At 41.5% G+C, this 12215-nt stretch overlaps 1 protein-coding gene and 1 long non-coding RNA gene across 11 annotated transcripts in view; one reads left to right on the forward strand and one right to left on the reverse strand.

Moving 5' to 3' along the window:
- PTPRD (protein tyrosine phosphatase receptor type D) overlaps window positions 1–12215 on the forward strand; it is a 1010945-nt gene that overhangs the window by 362995 nt on the left and 635735 nt on the right. The window lies entirely within an intron of this gene.
- Window positions 1–12215, reverse strand: part of LOC120407469 — a 155052-nt gene that overhangs the window by 82681 nt on the left and 60156 nt on the right. For 8 of the 9 annotated variants that reach the window (XR_005600000.1, XR_005600005.1, XR_005600004.1 and 5 more), the window contains exon 4: window positions 7493–7596. The exons of the other annotated variant lie outside the window; for it this stretch is intronic. This is a non-coding gene — a long non-coding RNA (uncharacterized LOC120407469). The remainder of the gene's footprint in view (window positions 1–7492; window positions 7597–12215) is intronic. 9 annotated transcript variants of the gene reach the window in all.

A 12215-nucleotide genomic window follows, 5' to 3' on the forward strand; every position in this document is an offset into this window, starting at 1 on the left:
TCCTGTACTTTTTTGTTTGAAACTCTCTCTCTACTTTCAGTTAAAAAATACACCTCTATCCGGATATAATACGACCCGATATAACACGAATTTGGATATAACGTGGTAAAGCAGCAATCCAGAGGGGCGGAGCTGCGCGCTGCGGCGGATCAAAGCACGTTTGATATAATGCAGTAAGATTTTTTGGCTCCCGAGGACAATGTTACATTGGGGTAGAGGTGTATAGTCTGTCCCTCAGTGAGTTTTTCTAGATATTCTTTGGTTCTTGCTCTCTTGATAAATTTCTCCCTTTCTGTATATAAAAAGATGGGATTGATATAGAGAACATACATAGAATTGTAGAATCATAGAACAGATCTAATCCAGTTCCCTGCAGTTATGGCAGGACTAAGTATACATGGGAGTGTGTTGGTCTTTATTCAAAATTGAAACATTTTGCAAAATGTTTTTTCATGATTTTTTCTTAGTTACTCTGAATCTTTAAACAAATGAGAGAAATTATAATTAAATTTAAGAAGCATCTGAAAGTTACCTAAAATAGGTTTTCTATACATATGCCTATGTTAAGACTATCTCACAGCCTTCCAGATCTAGAAACAAATAATCTATCCTTTAAGGTTGTTTGAGCTCACAGAGACATTTTAGACATCATCATCATTATGGAGACATGGGTACCTCTATGATTTCCTTGGTCTTGGGAGTCAGAGTCTGGAGGCGAATATCTGTGGGTTAATTAGAGCTCTCCTCCACGTACATTTTCATACCCTAGAAGAGATCAAATCTTGCCATCCTCCAATACTACTGTCTTTCTCTGCCCTCAGTTGTTATTTCAGTTGTAGAGTCAGTAACAGAGGAGTTTGATGATCCAGAAATACCTTTTCAATTCTCATCTTCTGCAGATGTACCTGTGTGCTCTTCTTCAGCTGTTTCCTTTCCTGAGAATAAGCTGTTAAGATGTCCTCTTGAGGTCTTAGGCCTGGGAACTCATTGTGGCTTTGGAGAGAGATCAGAGACTTTTCAATATCCTGCAGGCCATAAATCCAGGCTGTGTGGGCATTCTTAAACCAGGACAACCTGGATCCAGCGCGGGAAATGGGTTAACACCCTCATTTTAACTACGGCTCTCTTGAAAGGGATAGATTATCTGCATCCGATATCTCAGAAGAGTTTGGGATGTTTTTTAACTCTCTAATATTTGCAGCAGCCAATAAGAGATTGCCAAAATGGAGCTACTAGATTCATGCCTGGGGATAAAGAGGCCAAACCAAGATTTTCAAAAATGCAAGCCTACATTTATTTACAGTGTCATTGTTGCCATATTGGTCCTAGGATATATGAGAGAAAAGGTATGTGAGGTGATATCTTATATTTGACCAACTTCTATTGGTGGTAAGTATGTGCTTTTGAGCTACACAGAGCTGCTTCTTAGGTGTGGGGAAGGAAACAATAGTGTCTGAGCTGAATACAGCTTGAGAGAGATCCTTAAGCATAAGGTGTTAACACGTTGTGGGAGACTACTTAAAGTGAAGTGGGGAACTGAGTGTTAGGCCTTGTCTATGCTGCCACTTTACAGCACTGCACCTTTCTCGCTCAGGGGTGTGAAAAAACACCCCACCCCACCCCCGAGAACTGCAAGTTCCAGCGCTGTAAAGTGGCAGTGTAGACAGTGCACCAGCGCTGGGAGCTACTCCCCTCATGGAGGTGTTTTTTTATAGTGCTGGGAGAGCTCTCGCTCACTGCTGGTGCCCTGACTACCCAGCCATGTTAAAGTGCTGCCATGGAACACATGTTACCAAGGCACCTCTCTGAATACAGTACTTCTTAGAACCCCTTGATTTTTTTTCATTCACTCCAGTGCCAAAATGGAAGAGCTGCAGAGTTGTAGTCATATTTGGGAGCAGATGGTCAAACCCACTGCTGTGTCCAAGTAGGCTGGTGGGCGTAGTTATCTGTTGTATTTGGAACTATGGTAGCAAGCCAAGCATCTCTCTTTACTCACCACCTAGGGACACACACTCAAGTAAAAAGAGATCCCCCTCTGAGTAGACTGCTTGCCAGATTTAAAAACATTTGCTGAATGTTTGCTGAATTGTATTTGTCCCTAGAAATAATACTGTTTAATAGTCCCGTTTTCACTGTTACTTTTTAAACTGCTTTCCTAAAAAGCTGTTGAGTATAAATAAGTAGGCTTTAAATCAACAACATGGACTGATTTAAATATGTTACAGTTTGTGCAGTAAGGGAAGACCTTGTGACCCCAGCTCCACAGGGTAATCAGATATCAGCTTGTTAGGCCAAGTGACCCATTTAATTCTCAGGTAGGTCATGGAAGTGGGGGAATTATCACTGGCTGTGTGACCTCCTGATGAACCCGTCCAGGTGGGTACTCCTAAATTCAGTCCTCATAAGGCCAAAGTAAAATTTCATTTTCTAAAAGGTAGATTTTTATTTATTGATTTATTTTGCAATGCTTTCTCTTTTCCTTTTAATGTTGCTGTCTCCAAGTCTAATTAATTCTGACTGGAAAAGCAAGGAGTTTGATCTCAGCTGTAGATGTCACAGTGACTTATCCTTTCAATGAGGTGATAATTGGTGTCTGTTTAATTCTATCATAGAAACCATGGGCCATAAAAAAAGTCATCCTCACTTCCATTACATAGTATGCAGCTTCAGTTGCACCTATGCTGTCCTATGGGCTTGGGTATTTTTATCCCTGGAGACATAACATACAATTGCAGAAATGAATCTGGTATGTTTAAAAACAACTAGCCTCTAAGTATATAAGTTGCATTGATATTACCATTTCAATTCAATTTGACTCAAAAGTGCAATTCATATAGGGTAAGATGCTATAGCTAACTGCCTATAACCCTTAACTCTCACAACTGATGAAATGCATCCTAGAATACTCAAGGAGCTAATAGAGGAGGTATCTGAGCCTCTAGCTATTATCTTTGGAAAATCATGGGAGACGGGAGAGATTCCAGAAAACTGGAAAAGGGCAAATATAGTGCCCATCTATAAAAAGGGAAATAAAAACAACCCAGGAAACTACAGACCAGTTAGTTTAACTTCTGTGCCAGGGAAGATAATGGAGCAAGTAATTAAGGAAATCATCTGCAAACACTTGGAAGGTGGTATGGTGATAGGCAATAGCCAGCATGGATTTGTAAAGAACAAATCATGTCAAACCAATCTGATAGCTTTCTTTGATAGGATAACGAGTCTTGTGGATAAGGGAGAAGCGATGGATGTGGTATACCTAGACTTTAGTGAGGCATTTGATACGGTCTCGCATAATATTCTTATCGATAAACTAGGCAAATACAATTTAGATGGGGCTACTATAAGGTGGGTGCATAACTGGCTGGATAACCGTACTCAGAGAGTAGTTATTAATGGCTCCCAATCCTGCTGGAAAGGTATAACAAGTGGGGTTCCATTGGGGTCTGTTTTGGGACCGGCTCTGTTCAATATCTTCATCAACGACTTAGATGTTGGCATAGAAAGTATGCTTATTAAGTTTGCAGATGATACCAAACTGGGAGGGATTGCAACTGCTTTGGAGGACAGGGTCATAATTCAAAATGATCTGGACAAATTGGAGAAATGGTCTGAGGTAAACTGGATGAAGTTTAATAAAGAAAAATGCAAAGTGCTCCACTTAGGAAGGAACAATCAGTTTCACACATACAGAATGGGAAGAGACTGTCTAGGAAGGAGTATTGCAGAAAGGGATCTAGGGGTCATAGTGGACCACAAGCTAAATATGAGTCAACAGTGTGATGCTGTTGCAAAAAAAGCAAACATGATTCTGGGATGCATTAACAGGTGTGTTGTGAGCAAGACACGAGAAGTCATTCTTCCGCTCTACTCTGCGCTGGTTAGGTCTCAACTGGAGTATTGTGTCCAGTTCTGGGCACTGCATTTCAAGAAAGATGTGGAGAAATTGGAGAGGGTCCAGAGAAGAGCAACAAGAATGATTAAAGGTCTTGAGAACATAACCTGTGAAGGAAGGCTGAAAGAATTGGGTTTATTTAGTTTGGAAAAGAGAAGACTGAGAGGGGACATGATAGCAGTTTTCAGGTATCTAAAAGGGTGTCATCAGGAGGAGGGAGAAGGCTAAGGTGAACAAGTTTCTAATGATAGAACGAGAAGCAAAGGGCTTAAACTGCAGCAAGGGAGATTTAGGTTGGACATTAGGAAAAAGTTCCTAACTGTCAGGGTAGTTAAACACTGGAATAAATTGCCTAGGGAGGTTGTGGAATCTCCATCTCTGGAGATATTTAAGAGTAGGTTAGATAAATGTCTATCAGGAATGGTCTAGACAGTATTTGGTCCTGCCATGAGAGCAGGGGACTGGACTCGATGACCTCTCAAGGTCCTAGAGTCTATGAATCTATGAACTAAATTTTGAGAAAGGTTTATTTCCATGAGTATTATCCCTCAACAATGAAATAGGTCTTATTTAAATGAATATCTTCATCCAGGAATTGGGGACATTACTTATTTAAGGATAAGATCATGTCACCGCTGGCTACTGTAGAATCACTTTAGTGGATTTCAGCTACAATTTAAGCATTTTATCCATAGTGCATGGGAAGATTAATTGATTAATAATGTTAATTGGAATTAGACAACAGAATTATGATTAGTTTAAGAAGTCAGTTAATCATAGTTCATTAAGATTTTTAAGGCCTAACTTCTTAAATAATAATGCTTGCTTGGGAATTTCATGCATTTGTTGGAGGTTTACTTCATATGCTTAAAACAGGATGAGAATTTTGGTGTTTAAAATGTCTTCAAGTGGTTTGTTGGATCTGTGGGGACCCATGACTAAAATGTGGCAGTGGAATTTTGTCTGTGTACATACATTCTTTGTACTGTACACACACCAGCAAGGGTACTGTTTTGTATCAGCTGCTTTTTAGGAGAAGGCCATATATCTTCAGGGTATTGGACTGAAATCAGACTATAGGTCATTTAAATAGCTTTGAGATAGTAACGATTTTTTTAGTAACTACCAACTTGGTTATACTTCAATTGCTGACCAAGGGGTGGAAGACTGTATCCCATTACCTATTCCCAAAGTTATCCAGTCCCTTCAATTTAGATGGAGTTTTGTAATAAGAAGAGCAGAACAAAGAAAAGTAAAAATGTAAACAAGTTTAAAAGAAAATATCATACTGGAAAATGTGTGTTCAAAGGAATCTTATTTCACAGTAGACAGTGGATGAAATCCTGGTTCTGTTGAAGTCAATTAAAGTCTTGACATTGACTTGATTGGGGCCAGGATTTCACCAGATATGTTTACATTAGGACACTGCTTCTCTAAAGAGGCCACCTTAATATTCTACCTCATAGATGTTTATGGACTATGGCATTGGCTAGTTTTGCAATTGTATCGATTTCACAAACAGCACCTAAGAAAATCCTATGTAATTTATTAATATCAGTTAGAGCAGGGGTCGGCAACCTTTTGGAAGTGCTGTGCTGAGTCTTCATTTATTCACTCTAAGTTAAGGTTTTGCATGCCGGTAATACATTTTAACCTTTTTAGAAGGGCTCTTTCTATAAGTCTATAATATATAACTAAACTATTGTTGTATATAAAGTAAATAATGTTTTTAAAATGTTTAAGCAGCTTCATTTAAAATTAAATTAAAATGCAGAGCCCCCCAGACCGGTGGCCAGGACCCAGGCAGTGTGAGTGCCACTGAAAATCAGCTCGTGTGCCGCCTTCGGCACACGTGCCAAAGGTTGCCTACCCCTGAGTTAGAGCTGTGGACCAAAGATTGCAACTAATCCATCATAACCAGATTTTGCAGATATTAGATTAATGAGAAAGCAGTAAAGAGTCCTGTGGCACCTTATAAACTAACAGACGTATTGGAGCATGAGCTTTCATGGGTATGCATCCGACGAAGTGGGTATTCACCCACGAAAGCTCATGCTCCAATATGTCTGTTAGTCTATAAGGTGCCACAGGACTCTTTGCTGCTTTTACAGATCCAGACTAACACGGCTACCCCTCTGATACTAGATTAATGAGAGTGCCAGCAGCTAGAATAACCTTCTCCAGCAAATGCATTTTTTTTTTACATAAGAGAGTATGGTCTCACAGCTACTAGGAGCCAGGACTTCTGAGTTCTGTTACCAACTCTATAACCAAATTTGTTTTTGACTCTTGCTAAGTCTCTCAATCTTTCTTTGCCTCAGTTTACTCACCAGTGTATGAATATAGAAACACAAGGCGATATTGTGAGGCTTAATATTTAAAGTGTACTTTTAGACATTCAGATATAAAGGTTACTATGTGACTGTTATATGGGAAATGTGACTTTACAAAATTGTTCCGGGAAGAGGTTATAAACAGAATATATATGGTAATTAAAATTATACCTCCACACAACTCAGATCTATGCATATAGGGCTTCAATCATCTGAACACAAGAAATTAATTGGATACTCAGAGCTTCAATCAAAAAGTCCTAGTAGAGAAATTAAATTAAGTCATACATCCCAAGAGAACAGATTATGAGCTGCATTATCTAGTGGCATTAGAAAAGTCATATTTTAAGCTAAATGATCAATTGAAGACATCCGATGTAACATGTTTCCTCTATATTGTGTATAAAGTATAGTTAGTACATGCTAACGGCGTTATATATAATATTTATTTTTCTCTGTGTATGCTGTGTAAACTCTCTACCGTTTCATTCTGTTTGCCAAAATATATGGCAGGGACTTTCAAAGGAACATATTGGAGTTAAGTCAATCAGCTCCCTTTGAATTTCAGTGGGAATTAAGCACCTGACTCCATTAGATCGCTTTGAAAATCCCAGTCCATGAGACTACACGTTAAAATTGTTCCAAAACTACAGCAGCTTGTATACCCGATACACTGAATCTGTTTCCACATTTCAGTAAGGAACACCCATTTTTTCCCTTCTCTTCACCCCCTCCTCTGTTCAATGTACCAATTACTTTACACTGAAGAAAATGGCCACTTGAGCTTAAAGAAAAATGAATCTCAAATTACTGAAATTCATGAAATGTTTTCTGCTATTTTGTAGGCAAGATATGAATGAATCAGGCAGAAATTAAATGTATAATTGTTAATAAATTAGGCCCTTAATTTATATAGCTGATATATTTTGCATGCTCCTGGGGTCAAGTGTGCAGAGTGGAGGTGGTGAATTTAACAAGCAATCAATGGATATTAATCATGTAGAAGATTGTAGCATACTACAATCTGCCATCTAATAATAACATATGAGTCAGTCAAAATATAGGGAGAAGGAACAGAATAAGGATCACATTTATAAACCTCTTGACATAAAAATCAGTAGGTGAATTGACTAACATGTACTGCCATGAATATGAAGCATCACCAAGCTAAATACTGTCTGCTATTGCTTTACATTCTCAATTGTGTGTGCTGAGCAGACTTTTTCACCACAATACTTGGAGACTGAAGACAAAATATTACCTTGGAGAAGTGGGTGAATGTAGTAGCGGATGAATGCTAGCATGTAAATCCCAATGCAGTTGTGGGACTGAAGTTAGAGACACAGTCGACTTGAAGACTGTCTCCTGTAAGCAAATACATTTTGTAATGCATTAATTAATTCTGTGGCCTGTGTCGTCCAGGAAGTCAGACTAGACAATCATAATGGTCCCTTCTGACCTTAAAGTCTATGATTCTATATTGACTTATTTTTTAAAAAAATCTAAATTACCTGTCATTACGCATGGACTCTGTTTACATTTGCATTTATTTAATATATCTGAAAATGAAAATCAGTGCAGTCTGTTTTCTTTTCTTACTCTGCAATATCTAGGTTTCAAACAATGCCGGGGAATGTTTATTTTTTTATGAGAAACTGTTTCCTTTGGATTTTACTTATAATTGTGGAAATGTTTCTGTTGATCTTTTTTGCAAAAGCTTATTGTTTTCCAAAATTTAAATGTTGTCCATCCCTAATGTAGGCTGGCAGTGTGTCCCAGCAATGTGTCCCAGCATGAAAGGCCATTTTTTATTCTACTACAAATACTAGAACTGCCTGGATCTTGCAAGCTCCAACAAGCCTACAAATAAGACTTACACTTGAAAGGCTGCAGTCATTAACCACAATAGGGCTCCCTCCATGGAGGATGGAAGCCTATGCCTGCTCTGATACCAAGATATAATTTTGACAGAGAAGAGTTGGTTAAGGGGAAAATTTACTTAATCAATATTTGTACTTTCAGGTTAAACTAGGACTCTCTTCCCATAAAGACTTGCCTAGACACATAGCACATTTCTGTAAGCATGTGTTGAAGAAAAAGACTCTGTTCGTGTTTTTACAATGCATGGGCAGACTATTGCACCCACACAGCATCCCACTGATGTCACTATGGGGCTCTATATGGATGAACCAGTCCACCTACACATTGCAGGATCAGGGCCTAAACCTATACATGAATTATTGTTGCAATCATGATGAAATTAGTGACTTTAGCCGTAAACCAGGAATCCTGCAGTAGCTGGCAGAAGAACAGGCTATAGAGAGCTCGGGGTAAAATCCACCTTGTATTTTTGCCATTGTTATTAGAGTATGATTGAAAAACGATTTACCGAATCGCCTGATGTGTGCAATGTATTGATCAGCAAGGGGTGGGACAGGAAGTTGGAAGTAAATACTCTGCTGCTTGTGTGAGACTCAGTCTAACTTGGAGGAACTTAACTTTAAATATTTGTAGAATGAGCACACTAGGATAAAAGAACAAGCTATTGGATTTATGGTAAAACAGGGAAAAATAAGCCATCAACATTATTTTCTGGTGACTTAAGATTTACTAATTAAATATTGACCGAACAATGAGCTGTGCTGGGAGGGGGTGGAGGGGATAAGAAACATGCTATCTTTGTTGATTGATTTTCACCCAGTTTTTCTGGTGAGTTTTCACCAAGTTTTGCTTCCTAAGGTGCAATCAAGCACACGTGAGATGAACATGATATCCTTCATGGGGCTGGATAAGGTCAAAGGCCTTTAATACCTTTCTTTGCTGACAGAGGTGATAATAATTTCATAGAAGATGTCAAGGTGCCAGCCACCCTTTAACACAGAGGTGGGCAAACTACAGCCCGCGAGCCACATCCGGCATGCAGGACCCTCCTGCCTGGCCCCTGAGCTCCTGGCCCAGGAGGCTCACCCCTGGTCAAGGCCGCTCAGAGGATTCAGGGGGCCTGGGGTCTTCAGCAGCGGGGGGCCCCCACTTTGGCAGTAATTTGGCAGTGGGGGGTCCTTCCACTCCGGACCCGCTGCCGAAGTGCCCCGAAGATCCGCGTCGGGGGGCCCCCACCGCCGAATTACCGCTGAAGATCGGGCACTTCAGCAGTGGGACCCGCTTCGGCGGTAATTCAGCGGCAGGGGGTCCTTCCACCCTGAAGCAGAAGGACCCCCCGCCGCCTAAGATCTGGAGCGGAAGAAGCTCCGGGGGCCCGGGCCCTGCGAGAGTTTTCTGGGGGCCCCGGAGTGAGTGAAGGACACCGCTCCAGGGGTTCCAAAAAACTCTCGTGGGGACCCCTGCAGGGCCCGGGGCCTGGGGCAAATTGCCCCACTTGCTCCCCCCTCTGGGCGGCCCTGCCCCTGGTCCCTCCCCTGCTGTCTCTCTCTTCCTCCGTGCCCCCCGCCCCCGCAGACACAGCTTGCCGCGCCGCCAGCACAATGCTCTGAGAGCCGCGGTGCGGCCTGACCCGGTCTCTGTGCTGCGCGGTGGTGTGGCTGGCTCCAGCAGTGCAGCGCAGCTGCCTGTCCTGGTGCTCTGGGCGGTGCAGCTGTAGCAACCCCAGCCACTGGTGCTCCAGGCAGCATGGTAAGGGGGCAGGTATTGGATAGAGGGCAGGGAAGTCCGGGGTGGTGGTCAGGGGGCGGGTGTGTGGATAGGGGTCAGGGCAGTCAGAGGGCAGGGAACAGGGAGGTTGAATGGGGGCTGCCAGGAATGAGAGGAGGGGTTGGATGGGGCAGCGGGGGGCAGTCAGGGGTGGGGTTCCAGGGGCGGTCGGGGACAGGGAGGGTGTGGATGGGGCAGGGGTTCTGGGGGTGCTGTCAGGGAACAGAGGGGGTTGGATGGGGCAGGAGTCCGGGAGGGGCATCGGGGGCAAGAAGCAGGGGGGATCAGATAGGGGATGGGGACTGGGCCACACCTGACTGTTTGGGGACTTACAGCCTCCCCTAACCAGCCCCCTATACAATTTCCGAAACCCGATGCGGCCCCCCCGCACCGGCTTTAACAGGTAGTGATACACTCTTGCTCAAGAAATAAGCTTTGGATATTAGCAACCTTGCCAGTTACTAATGGGACCCAAGAGAGGTTTACTCACAACCATCTAACATGATGTTCATCTCACATGTTTATGAAGTTCATGAACAAAATGTTCATGATGAAATTTTGAACATGATTTTGAAAGTTAATGGGCCTTAATCACTTAGACACTTGTGAAAGCACCACCCTCAATGTAATTTTCTAGTGATGGCAAATCCCTATAAGCAATTAACAGCTATGCTCAGATCTCTAAACTGCTGTCCCGTTCACCTCTGGGTACAAATTAATCTTGAATGATTTGAGACCTAGTCACCTCATTTCCCCTACCTTTCTCCTAAAATAAAACTCCACAGTGAAGAACAGAGCTATCTCAGTATACGGCTTATATTTAGAATTTGCTTCCAGTGGCGTCTGCTGAAGCAGAGTTTGGCAAGCATCAGGGTATGATGAAAGACCCATTCCTTTTTGCTTACTAGGTTTTTTGGTTGGTTGTTTCGCTTTGTTTAACAAACAAAATGTCAATAAAATTCAATAATCTGGGGTATTTTGAATTAGCATATGGTCCATTAAAGCATATTGTTGCCAGTCATAACAGGAACAGTTTGTGTCACACCACTAGTTTGCTTACTGTATGCAATTTTTGTATTTAAAATAGTTAATAATAATGGCTGTTCTAGTGATAAATAATATATAAATTAATGAAAGAAGAAATGACAGCATGGTGACGAGGCAGGTGAATAAGTGATTTGGGCTTTACTATGGGTAGATGCAGGTGCAATATCCAATAGTAAGCCTTCACAGTTGTTAAATATCTCTTGTTCCTGTGCATGGTAGAGAGGGGCAAGAGGTCAGTATTCCGATCCACATGAGGTTCAGAGTAAGCATCAAACTGAAGGGTTCCTGAGAGATTTTGAAACAAATGATTGAAATCTCACAAGACCAGCTGTTGTTCTGAAGCTTCCACCATTTTGGGCTGCAACCCCATCCAGACAACTGGTCCTTTCTGGTTTTGGATCTGACCTAGACCTAAAAACTGTTCAGAGCTGATTATTCTAAACAAACACCCACCCTCCATATGTGGGAAGAGGAGGTTTTGATTATTTGGCCATTTATATTTATTCTTCTGATACTTAACAATAATAAGCACCCATCCAGGACTCAGGGTGCTTTTGCAGTGTGCTAAAATTCACAATATGAAATAGTAACCTAATCAACTCAGCTTCAATGCTAATGAGTTAGCGTTATAGTCATAAAACTCTGAGTTATCTACTACCATCTGTGTCCATCCACTTCTTCCCCAAATGCCTGGGGGGAAATGGACTTTGTGGTGTGTCCAGAAAGCTATAAACTAGGGTTTTGGAAGACCAGAGGTGGAGCGGCTTTTGTTGGGAGTCTTACTCTGTACAATATAAACATAATATGAAGGAAACACAGACACCACTGGATTTCAAATAACCATGTTACTAGCTATATGCAACATGCAAGGTCTGGTTACATACAATACACTATTGGTCTGGCAGAATTATGGTGGCTTTTGAAAAAATATGATAGGGAGGAGACTCAAACTACTTAAAGGGATTCTACCCAATTCCTGCATTCTACCCACCTTCATGGGAAACAACATCTTAGTAGCCCTCTGCTGTTTCAATTAAGGGGGTTATAGTTCTAGTGCTTCTGCCAGTTGCAGCTATGGAGGTGTCACAGATAAGCTGTGCTAATGGCTTGTGGTGTTAATGCGTGTGGCACTTGTCTAGAGGATAAATATTCATGAGAGGCCATGTATTTAATGATTAAGCAGTAGTGTTTCACCTCTGGGCTCCAGTTTGTCCTCAAGTGTTTTCCTTAAAGCTTTTTAAAATCCCTGTCAAGTTACAATGTAAAACCATTATCCGGTATGTGAATTG

The sequence above is a fragment of the Mauremys reevesii genome, linkage group 6, assembly GCF_016161935.1.
Source record: "Mauremys reevesii isolate NIE-2019 linkage group 6, ASM1616193v1, whole genome shotgun sequence".
In the NCBI taxonomy this organism is placed as follows: Eukaryota; Metazoa; Chordata; order Testudines; family Geoemydidae; genus Mauremys; species Mauremys reevesii.